We start from the raw sequence: 12,552 nt of genomic DNA on the forward strand, positions 1-12,552 counted from the left end.
AAAGAAATATTTGCAAAGTCCCCTTGGGGGAATGGGGAGAAAGGAGGAAATATTCAACTTCTCCATTTAGAGAATTTCTAATACTCTCACAAGCAGTGGAGACAACCAAACCAATAGGCTGAGCCTTGATCTTCGGGTTTGTACCAGTGAAACTTATTCCTGCTAAGGATAGGCTAAGCCTACTAAAAATTAGGCCTAAGGGTCACTCCCAGAGAACCTCTTTTGTTGCTCAGACATGGCCTCTCTCTCTAAGCTTGCATGGCAAGTGAATCCACTGCCCTCTCCCTCTACGTGGGACATGACTCCCAGGGTTGTAAATCTCCCTGGCAACGTGAGACAGAAAGCCTGGGATAAGCTGGGACCTGGCATCAAGAGATTGAGAAAGCCTTCTTAACCAAAAAGGGGGAAGAGAGAAATGAGACAATAAAGTTTCAGTGGTTGAGAGATTTCAAACAGTAGAGAGGTTATCCTGGAGGTTATTCTTATGCGTTGTATAGATATCCCTTTTTGGTTTATGGTGTATTGTAGTGGCTAGAGGGAAGTTCCTGAAACTGTTGAGCTGTGTTCCAGTAGCCTTGATTCCTGAAGACGATTGCATAAAGACATAATGTTTACAATCTACCTGTGATTGTGAGAACCTTGTGTCTGATGCTCCTTATATCCAGGATATGGACAGATGAGTAAAAAATATGTATAAAAATAAATGAATAAAGGGCGGTCCAACGGTGGCTCAGTGACAGAATTCTCGCCTGCCATGCTAGAGACCCAGGTTCAATTCCCAGTGCTTGCCAATGCAATAAATAAATAAATAAATAAATAAATAAATAATAGAGGGGACAAATTGTAAAATAAATTGGGTAGATGGAAACACTAGTAGTCAATGAAAAGAAGGGGTAAGATGTATGGTATGTGTGAGTTTTTTCTTTTTCTATTAATTTCTTTTTCTGGAGTGATGTAAATGTTCTAAAAAATGTTCATAGTGATGAATACACAACTATGTGATGATATTGTGAGACACTGATTGTTGCACTATGCATAAAAAGTACGTGTTTGAAGATTTCTCAATAAAAAAAAAAATCTGCTATTCTAGTCCCAAATTAAAACCTCCTCCTTGCTCCCCCAGGTCACTGATTGAGTTCTCTTCCTTCCTGACTCAGGCCCCTGGACAGGCTTCTTTTTAGGCACAAGTCATGCTAATGCCACTGACCTGTGACACTGTCTTTATTTTCTAGCACATCACACAGTACATGGACCATAGCAGGCATTCAAAAATATCTGTTGAATGAATAGATACATGAATGAATGAAAAAATCGAAAAATTTAATATTACCGTAGAATAATTACTGCCCTTTCAGTTTTTCCCCAATTCTTCCAATTCTAACTTCAGGAAACTGTATCTCTATTCAAGGTCAGTTTTCATTCTCCTTGTCTTTGTGTCAGTGCCAGGGAAGCCCACAGCAATGGTGAAACTGGCACTGCACATTCAACCTAAGAGAGGCATTCTGGATAGCTGCTAAAGCCCAGGGAAGATAATTTGCCAAAGGCATCTAAGAGTGTCGCTGCTCTGGTACCCAGGCAGGAGAAATGCCATTAGGGTAGGTGAGCTCTCCACATCTAGGTACTGAATGAAACCTTGGGCTGATAATAAGGTAGGGAGGGTGACAGTGAATTTTGGAGTAAAAACACAGTTAACTCCCTCATTCCTTCCTCATTCATGTCTTCCATTCTTAAGGCTGAGAGAAAACAAAAGAACCCCTTCCCCTTTCATGCAAGGCCTCCCTGGGCTGGATCAGAACCTCCAGCTGCTGCCCCTGCCCACCCCCCCCCCCCCGCCCCCCGCCCCCCGCTGTGTTGTAAGCCCAGCAACAATGAGCAGGTTAGGTGTTTAGAATGGTGTGATGTAACTCAGGCCTGTGATGAAAGAGTCGCTGACAGGCAGTGCAAGCCGACACCATGAGAACAGCTTCGGGTATGAGGTCATTTGGTCCAACAGGTAGGCCGATCTGTTTTTTCAGCCCTGACATCCGAGGCCCCACCAGTTATTCAATAACCAGAATTGGGGCGGGTCTACAAATGCCTGGCTCTCCACCGGGGCGGCGGGGGAGGGGCCTCGCTTCCGGTCTGCCAGACCCTGGGTTTAATCAAGGGCATCGGAGGAGAAGGCAAAGCTGGAAACCTGCCCCAGGAGGATGGGACAATGAAACAAAAAGTGAAAAAAGATATTCGGAAGTAAGTGGCATAATTTCTGCAGAGAGGTAAAAAAAAAAAAAAAGAAGATCCTGCGTCACGTTTCACCCAGACAATCCCACCCCACTTCTAGAGGGGAAAATGAAATTCACCCCCACCCAGACAACAAATGTCAAACTCAGCAAGTTTGCTTTTTTCTGTTTGCTTGGGAGTTTTTTGTTTATCTTTTTAGTTTGTTTATTTTACTACCAATATATGATTCACACATGACCCAACATGCAAAGATTTTACAGTTTTAAATACATGAAATATTTTGATGAGAGACTGCATTTAATACTTCAAAAAAGACACTTCAGACCAAACATAGCTGAAGATTTTCTTTTAAAACATAATATTGGGGGTGGAGAAGGGGGACAACAATCCTCAGTAGCTGCAATCAGCCTGGTTCATAAAAAGAAAATCCTGAGGCCACGGCCTCCAGCCTGCTCCTCCCCGCCCCGGGAAGACCCTTTTGCATCAACAAAGCTTCTGATACATCAGCGATTCCTTCCAAAGACAGGAACAAACCAGTCATCCAGTTCTTCCAGCACTTATTTACTAAGCATCCTACACATGCTGATTGTGGGGGAGAGAGAGAAGACCAGGTTCCCGTTCTTGGTGAAGAGTATTGGGGGTAATTAAGCATTAATTAGGTATGATTCTTTGTTCACCTGTGTCCAGCCCACCCCGCTAAAGTGTGAGCAGTTTGAAGACCTGTCCCAGATAGCCTTGGCACCAGGTCCCACACACTCATAATTAATTGTGGAATTGGGCTGCAAAGAGCCTTTTGGAAGAGAGAACTAAGCACACAAATGCTGAAAGAGCAGCGAGGTGTATGAGTCCAAACGTCAGGGAGGCTCATAGGAAGAATCACAGGATTTGGGCGCTGGTAGGGATTTCTGAGAGCACCTTGGTTGGTAGTCTTCCAACTTAAACACGAAAGTCAACGGAATGCTTCTTTGAACAAAACATCATGAGAACATGCAGTGGGTGAACAGGCAAAAATGAAGCTGATGTGGGTAAAGGATGAGAAGGCTGGCTCAACACCACCTCCAGGCCTAACCCTGGAACCTCTGGAGAGGAAATGCTTGGAAGCGTGTTTGAAAACCATTAGACTATCAGTGGGGAAACTGAGGCCCAGACAGGTGACGAGTGCCTTCTTCAGACCTGGGCTCTGTGCGTCTGCTGCAGAGGCAGGACTAGCATCTGGGTTCTCCTCTGACTTCCAGTCACAACCTCTCACCCTATCTCATGTTCATGGGGTAAAGTGGGTAAGAGGATGGAGTTTCGTGCTCTCTGGACAGACTTTCCTATCCTGTGCTAAAATTCTCTTTTCCTAGGGCTCTGGCTTGGTCCTATCTGGGGGTAGGGGAAGGGACTAAATGACCTTTCTGGGCCTCCGCCAGCCCCTGATAGCATGGCTGCAAATAGGCTTCCAAATTGTGGTTCCATTTCTGCTGCTTCTTTGCTCTGTAACCCAGCCGAAGCCGTCTAATCCAAAAGGAAGCAGAAATCCAAGCAGATTTCCAACTCAATTTGGGACACTTGAGAAATCTAAACCCAAAGGACAACATACAATGCTATTCTCCCAACTCAATCCGGGGAGAACCTTCCAAGGAAGCAGGGTCTCCTCATGAGGGGTCCTATCAATATCTAAAGACAGTTTGGCCTCCGTCTGTTAAATTACTCTCCAAAGACTCACTGCAACCTTCAAGGAAAGAAACCTCAGTGTCACTTTCCTGCCAGTCAAAGGAAAGGTAGTAGTTTGGGGAAATCTCCAGAGGCTTGTATCTCTTGGTATGAGAGGATTTGATGTTTGTGTTCATAGACATCTGAGCTCATGTCTGCACTCTGCTACTTACCAGCTGGGGACCTTGGGACTAGTCCTTGATTATTTCTGAGCCTGTCTCACATCTGTAAATGGGGTTTTATTCAACATTCATTCAACAGAGATATGTTGCGCTCCTCCAGGTGCCAGGTGCTGTGATAAAATATGTCCCCTTTCTACCTCAGAGGTTGTTGTGAGATCAAACTATTAGGTATATGAAAGTGGTTTGTAAATGGCTATGATATACGAGTATTTACTTTAGGTATAAGACTCTGTTTCAGCTTACTAAAGCTGCCAGAATGCAATATACCAGAAATGGGTTGGCTTTTAATGATGGGGATATTTTAACTTACAAAGTTACAGTTCTAAGGCCAAGAAAATGTGCAAATTAAGGCATCAACAGGAAGATACCTTCTCTGAAGAAGGGCTGCCAGCCTCTGGGGTGCGTCTGTCACACGGGAAGGCACATGGTCAGAGTCTGCTGGTCCTTCTCTCCAGGTGTTTTTTGCTTTCAGCTTCTGGCTTCAGTGCCTCTCTCAGCATCTCTACGGGCTTTTTTGAGTTTCTCTCTTGGCTTTTATCTTATAAAGGATTAAGAACCACCTTGAATGGTCTGGGGCATATCTCATGTAAAAAACCATAACCAAAGGTCCCACCCACAATAGATTTGTACCCACAGGCTGGATTAAAAGAATATGACCTTTTCTGGGGTGTATAACAGCTTCAAACCAGCACAGACTCCCAGAGAGTAGACATTTATTTCCTCAGCCTATCCTTTATTCCTCCAGATGCCCATTCTCTGATTTTATGTCAAAACAATGTGATTTTCTATCACACCACCTATTTTGAAAGCTGAACTGGTACCTAAAAAAAAACATGTCCAGGCAAATGGGCCATCTTCAATTTTCCTTTTAAAATACTGGATGAACAGCATATGACAACTGAGGCAGAGATTGAAGCCCAATGATTTCTGGCCACCACCAAAGCTAGGAGGGAGGCACAAAACAGATTTTTCTCTACAGGCTTCCAAGGAAGATGGCGCTTCTGACACCTTGATTTTGAGCTTCTAGTCTTCAAAACTGTGAGTCCATCCTAGTAGATGTAAGGGAAAAAAAGCGAATGACAGGAACTTTGGCTTTATTCGCCTTAGTTTCTCAGTTACTAAAGCAAACACCATAAATGGGTTGGCATACACAATGGGAATTCATTGGCTCACAGTTTTGAGGTTAGGAGAAGTCCAGAATTGAGGTGCCAGCAGGGTAGTTCTCTCTCCTGGAACACTGTGGTGCTCTGGGTCTGGCTGTCAGAGGTCCTTGGAGTTCCTTGGCTTTTCTGTCACATGGTGATGTCCTCTCCTTTCTCTTCTGGGTTCCACTGACTTCCAGTTCTAGATTCTTTGGCTTCTCCCTGTGTCCCTTTCTATAAGGCTCTGATAATAAGATTAAGACCCATTCTGATTCAATTAGCCATACTTTAACTAAAAATAACATCATCAAAAGGTCCTTCCTATTTACAATGGGTTCACACCCACAAGAATGGATTAGGATTAAGAACAGGTTTTGTTCTGTTATATATCACCCTGTTTCCCCAGCAGTGCCAGGCACATAGTAGGTGTTCAATAAATATGTTGAATGAATGAATGAATGAATGCAAGGGTAGCCTGGCCTCCAAAAAGGAGGATTAGTAAAATGAGAATGAAGAGTAAGGAAAGCTTTTCCATATATTCCTTTTGCCTATCTCCCAAGTATTTGAGCATATTCTCAAATACTCTCCTGCCTAGAGCAAATGGCTCAGGATTGCAAGGTTCCCTCTTTGGCTGTTGAATGAAAGCATTCCCGTCTCGTGGACATTGTGTGTTGTCCAGCAGCCAGGCCAGACTTCAGGCGCCCTGTCTCCTGACACTCTGCCATTACACGAGTTACACAAAAGGGATTGGGCAATGTGTGTGTCCTCTACCACCCTCATGCAAACTCCCAAGGCCATGAGGAATATTTTTATCCAGACTCTCTGCCCCTTTCTTCTTCTTTTTTTCTCTTTTAAGCTTCTTCTCATGATAAAAGCTGCAGCAAATTGAAATTGGCAGCTCTGTGGTCGTCAAGCAATAGGAAAAGTAGTAGAGATCATGTGAACCACATTTTTTAAAACTTAAAAAAAAAATCTAATCTTGCCTCAATAAAAATGACATCATGTCACTGTAATCAGCAGGGGGAAACGCTTGAAAGTTGCTGGCAGTGGCCCAGCAGAGTTCAGGGGTTATGTTGGCTGAACTGAATTCCCACGGGAAAGGTAGACAGTGAGTACTGCCTTGCAGGTGAGCCACTGAGGCCTGTCAGGTAAAGGAAGGAGTGGAGCAGAATGATAAAATTTCCCCTTAAATCTCACCATTACCTGCAGCATTGCTGTAACATCAGCTCAGGGACTGGTTTCCTCCAGCCCTTCTCTCCTTCCTGCCTTTCTTCCCAGCATAGCTTTTGGCCATGCTTCTCTCTCTGGCAAACGGACTTTGAGGGAGAGATGAGACATGAGCCAACCAAGGAACTCCTGGGAATAACAATTCTCCATGTGAGGGCACAGTCCCAGAGCCAAGGGGGGAGGCACCAAATGCCACAATTCCACTCAACTGGTAGAGTCTTTACAAACTCACCTCTATGTGGTCTGAGCCAAAGGCAACAACAAAAATGGCGGCTTGGCCATGCTGGAGTGGCTGTCCTCCACTGGGAACTGGTTTGCCCTGGAAGCACAGTGCCAGGGGCAGGTTTTCACAGGGCCTCAGTTTACCTTAGACTGGTAGTTACCACCTGCTGCCAGCCATTGACTGGTCATCAGCAATCCCTGGTTGGTTAGATAAGAAATGAGTTAAGAGTGACTACCTCCAGACTTGGGAGATGCAGGCCTCAGGTGAAAAGGTTGCTTTTCAAAATCTACTCTCCTGTATTGCTTAATATTTTTGACCATATGGATTTTTTTTTAAGTTAAATAAACCAACAGATTCAGAGACAGAAATCCATTACCAGCAAATGTACCCATAGTGATGCCTGTTTCTCTCTGCATCCCTCTACCGACTTCTCAAACTGGGGACACAGACCCTATGGGAGGGTGCAGAGTGGCACCACAAGAGAAAACCTGGAACTTTGATTTTTGGTTGAAGGGTTCAGCAGAGGGAAGGGCAGAAATGCTATTTTTATATTATAAGATGAATATAGTGGCATAAAATGCAAAATATGGATGACTAAGAGGAAACATTCTTATCCAATCAACAAAAATCGACTGTTCCTATCTGCCATGTATCAACAAGCCAAGCGCTGGTGGATGAAACTGCTGGGGCTGGCTCTTGGGTTTCGGGGGCCCTGGGGCTGCAGGCAGGTTTGAGGCCGTGGCTGCCTCTGCAGGCGACATACACATTAACACACAGTTAACATGTAACTCCAAAAGAGCATGGATTTTATATTTCTTCTTTATTAAAAATATAACTTCTGCTAACTCTTCTTTATTAAAAATATAACTTCAGCTAATTCTTCTTTAAGAAGAGTTCCAAGGAACAAATGCAAAAGGAATGAGGGATTGTACTAATTATCACAGGCAAGATCCTTCAAGGGATTCTAAAATTAGTGGGCAAAAGTAAACCAAAGCAGAATATTTCCATGGTCTCAAAGTGGCTTTCTCCCAAACATTTAGGATTGTCCAGTGGATAATCCTAGCAGAAACCACCTTCACCAAGTGGTGATATATATAACCTCGCCAGTGATATATTTTATATATATATTTTTTGGCATGGGCAGGCACCGGGAATCTAACCCAGGTCTCCGGCATGGCAGGCGGGAACTCTGCCTGCTGAGCCACCATGGCCTGCCCAACAGTGATGTATTTTGGCATGAGGTGTACCCCCTCACCTGATGTCCTGGGGAGGGAACATGGCCTCTGTGACTTCCTTACCAATAATGCATCTCCAGAAGGCCATCAGGAGAAAACACCAGACAAATCCAAACTGAGGGACATCGAGGGACAAAATAACAAATTAGTAATCTGTAAAGTATCAAGGTCATGAAAGGAAACAAAGAAAGACTGAGGAATCATTGCAGACTGAAGGGGACTAAGGGTTTATGATGAGTAAATGCCATCGGGATTCCGGATGGGATCCTGGATCGGAAAAAGGGAATTAGTAAAAAGAGTGATGAAATCTGAATAAAGGCTGTAGTTTAGTCAATAATTGGACCAAAGTTATTTTTTTAATTTTGATAACTTTTTTTTTTGCTTATATAAGATGTTAGCATAGGCCGCTGGTATAATTTAGCTCTCTATACTATTTTTGCAACTTTTTTGTAAGTCTAGAATTATCTCAAAATAAAACGCTGTTTTAAAAGGATCATCAGGAGTAACTACAGATTTATCAGGCTTTTTTTCCATTTTCTTTTTTTACTGAACCTAGGGTTTGGGGGCAGAGAAAATGGAAAATATGTCTAGGAGTTATCATTATTAAAAGTGGAATTATGGTATGGTAGCCCATGACGAACTCTTGGATCTGTCCTGTAACTACTCATTGAAGAGTGCTTTGAAAACTATTGTTTTTCTTACTTCTTTGCTTTGTATATATGTTATGCTATACAATGAAAAAAAGTTTAAAAAAAAAAGTGGAATTATGAAAGAATTACCTAGTTAGTTGCTCAGGCTACAGACCTCAGTGTCCTCTTTTGACTTCTCCTTCCCTGTTTGGCTCAATCAATCACCAAGGCCTACTGTGTGTCTCCTGTTTTTTTTTCTCTCTCTCTCTTCCCTCCTGAAGCTGTCCCATCTCTTAATCTATAGAACCCTCCTTCTCTCCAGCCCCACCAGCACCATCTTAGAGCAGGCCCCCAGCTACTGCCTGAATTCCCCTCCGCATCAGGTGCAAATAGAAGAAGGCAGAGAGTGAAACTCTGGGAAGAAAGAGGCAGGTAAAGACAGTTTCTTGGAAATGATTGATGTGGAGTGGACAGACAGGTGGGAGAGAAAGCAAATACAGGACGACAGGGAGACGGGGGTGATAAGCTTTCTTGGACCTATCAGCAACTGAAAGGGAAAATCTTTCAAACTTAAAGCCCCAGACTTCACCAGTCTATACAATCTCTATTCTTTCTACAAGAGAAAGTGGTGGGCCCACATGCGGTACCAAGGACAGAAATTCCATGTTATCTCCATTTTTACTCAAAGGACTTGGTATATTTAGGTGCTATTTGAATCTCCCCCTTTCATTTATTGTCTCAGGGTAAACACCTGTGATTCATAAATGCCTTAAGAGTGAATCAGTATTCTCCTGTTCAAACCAGTAGAGGCCACATCAAACAATAGGCCACAAGGTATTATTAATCATTAAATAGGAGCATATAGGAACACTCAGGCAAGGGAGCCATTTTCCTTTTCTTTTTTGTCTTTTTTTTTTTTAAAGGCGATTAACAAAGAGCAAACATTAACTTGGACTTATTCAGAAGACAATTTTTTTTTCTTTTTTTGCATGGGCAGACACCTGTTTGTTTTTTACCATTAAACATTTAGTCCAAGTTCAAGGCTCAAAGGGCAAATAGTTAGGATGGAAAATGCTCCTTCCATTGCAGCTTTCCTTTAGCCATTAAACAAAAGCCTAAATTTCACATTGTTGCACTCACTTTTCCATGTTCCCAGGCTTAAGGACTAAAGAATGCTTTCACCTATGGTTGGTAGATTCGAGAGTCCATGGTAAAATTGCTACTCTGTAGCTGCAACCTGGGTGCCAAGTGACAGGTGGGGATGCCTGAAGCACACCTGCTCCACCTAAACAGCCAGGTGGTGTCAAGTACACCTTAAGCACAACCATCCCAGGTTCTCCCTCTCCCTTTCACTTCTGTGTACACCGTGTGAGGTTCTTTAGGCCAAAAATGAAGCTCCTTCCTGCCTCTGAGGGTGGTAGATGGAAGGTACCACCTTCCACCGAAGGTGCTAAAACATTAGTGATTTTTAAAATAATATTTCTTCTCACTTTCCCTCTGGAAGCATCTCTGATGAAAGGACAGATGAACAATCTAGAACATGCAGTCATAGGCTCACAGTTTACACCAGTTGTCCCTACAGAATCGTTACTAGCACCTGCTTTCACGCACAAAAATGTCCCAGTTTGGGTGACATATGACAGAGAATATTGGAGCCTGAAGGGTCCTGGATGTTGGTCTTTCCCATCAGCTGCCTCACATGAGGGAAACCGAGGTTCAGAGAGAGACTGAGTATGTTTTCTCTTTTGGACCTTCCTGCGTCCTGCTGTCTGCAGCCGGGGGGATGGGTGATCCCCCAAAGCCCGCGCAGACTGTGCCCAGGCTGCTCACCTCGGCCTCCACCCTGAGCTCTCCTTTTCAGGGGCCTGAGGCTCATTTCAATTACTCAGGGCAGAGCCACACCAAGCTCTGCATCTGCTCACAAACAAAGCAGCCGCTGCAGTGTTTGGGTGCTACAGACCCTCCCCCTTGCATAATTTTTCAAGGTCCCTCCTGGCCCCAGAGCCTGTGATTTGTAAAAGTACCCCTGAAGTTTTGGGTTCCACAAAAACATCTGCACTAATGTCCCTCCATTTCTTTGAGGATATATTGTCGTCAGAATTTTTTTAGGTGAATGGGGTCAGAGATGTATACATATATGATAATAATAAACATGGCTAAGAACTTATATTGTATTCACAATAGGTCAGGCACTGTTCTGAGCACACTGCATATATCAATTCTCATTACAATCTTATAAGACAGGAACTGCGGCTAAACACCCATTTAACAGGTGAGCAAACTGAGGCACAGAATGGCTATATTAAACAGCTAGAAAGTGAACAAGCTGGAACATTGAACCCAGGCTCCAGAGTCTGCTCCTTTCTTTTTCTTGCCATACTGTCACACTGTTTTTCCCGAACATATATGTAGATACACGTTCAACATTCCTGACAGAAATAATCACCAGGTCAGTCAAATCTCAGCTATAAAACAAACACTTGAAGTTCACAGAGGAAGGTGCTATTTAAATATAAGGGGCCATTACACCTCAGCTTTATCACCCCCTTTACCGATATCACTCAGCATCATAAAACAACAGGTGTGTTGGCTGCTCTGTGTGCTGTATTTACACGTATTTAACCCCCGCTGTGTCTGGGCATGATTACTATTTATTTCTTGGTTTTCCAGAGTCTTCCACAAGGAGCGGGCATGGAAAGAGAGGTCTGAGGGCAGGAGAAGAGGGAAGCAGTGGTTCTCCCTCAGATCCATTTGCTGAGCTTGTGGCTGATTGCCCACCAGACTCACCGGTTCAAGATATCCTCCTTCTCATTTTCTTTCCCAGTTTTCCAGAAGCACCAGTGATTCCCACCAGGCTTTTTTCTCCCCCCTTGCCATCTGCTGCCGAGTGGTGGTACCTACCTGCTTAGATCTTACTTATTAACCATCCATTGATATGGCAGACTGAGATTGCAAAGAAATTGTTTGGGAGCTCAGTATCTTGCTTCTTCCCACGTACCTTGCCCTGGGAAATTGCTTTATACTTGCGTATTGCCATGTGGTAGTTTGTCTTTAATAACCATCAATAAAGATAGGCCCGTGAAAACGTGGGCGGCCACAGACTCCTCTCAATTTGCCTGATTGCAACAGAGTGGCGCTGTCTGCAGGGGCATCTCAGCTACCCTGAGGTGGTCACCAGGAGTGGTCAAAATAAACCCACCCCTTTGATTCAGCAATTAAAGAAAAATTGGAAAAATATGCTGATCCTCTGAGGGTTGCCCTGCATTGCCAGTATGTCCTATTTCCTTGAGCCCAAATCCATTCATGCATTATTCTCCAAATATGTGGGGGTGCCTACTCTGTGAAACCATGCACTGTAAGGAGGTTCTTTATTGGAGAAGCAGTAGAGATGAGGAATATGGGCGGTAAAGGGGCAATGTTTATAATGCAACCTGGGATGTGATCACTCCGCCCAGATGAGTGGCACTTGAAAAACAGGGAGAGATGGAAGTAACTGCCAAAGGAGGTGTATAGTTTCGCCTTGTACATTGAAGGGCCTCAAAAATAGCCATTCCATTGAATTACTTTAAAGAAGCTATTGGAAATTGGATGGTTTTTATTCCTGACTATATCGTCTGACTATTATCAACACAGGTTCTCTCAAGACAAAGAAAACAAGCAGGGACCCCACCCTCCCACACACACTCTAGGCAACAGGTTGACAGACTCTAGGTCTATCCCAGGTGCCAGGACTTTGAGGGCAGGCAAGGGGGGTGCAGAGGGTGGAACAGCTACCCAGGACAAGGAGATCAAATACTCAAAGAACTTAAGTACCTGGGTCCCTACGTGACTGTGTGAGCCTGTTGCAACAAAGGCCACAGCTGGATCTGTTTATGATAGGTTGTGCAGCTTGGCAACCTCTCCTGGGAGCCTGGAGAGCTCTGGGACTTTATCAAGAGACCTCTCAGCAGGTCAGGCAAGCCTGCCACACACCAGCATGTTATAACAGAGCTCTCCCTC

At 44.0% G+C, this 12,552-nt stretch overlaps 1 long non-coding RNA gene across 1 annotated transcript; it reads left to right on the forward strand.

Moving 5' to 3' along the window:
• Positions 1 to 1,898: 1,898 nt before the first annotated feature.
• On the forward strand, positions 1,899 to 11,645 carry LOC143647813 (uncharacterized). The gene is made up of 3 exons (XR_013158198.1): positions 1,899 to 1,993; positions 5,077 to 5,135; positions 11,224 to 11,645. It is a non-coding gene; the product is annotated as an uncharacterized LOC143647813 (long non-coding RNA).
• Positions 11,646 to 12,552: the final 907 nt, after the last annotated feature.

This window comes from Tamandua tetradactyla, chromosome 10 (genome assembly GCF_023851605.1).
Source record: "Tamandua tetradactyla isolate mTamTet1 chromosome 10, mTamTet1.pri, whole genome shotgun sequence".
NCBI lineage: Eukaryota > Metazoa > Chordata > Mammalia > Pilosa > Myrmecophagidae > Tamandua > Tamandua tetradactyla.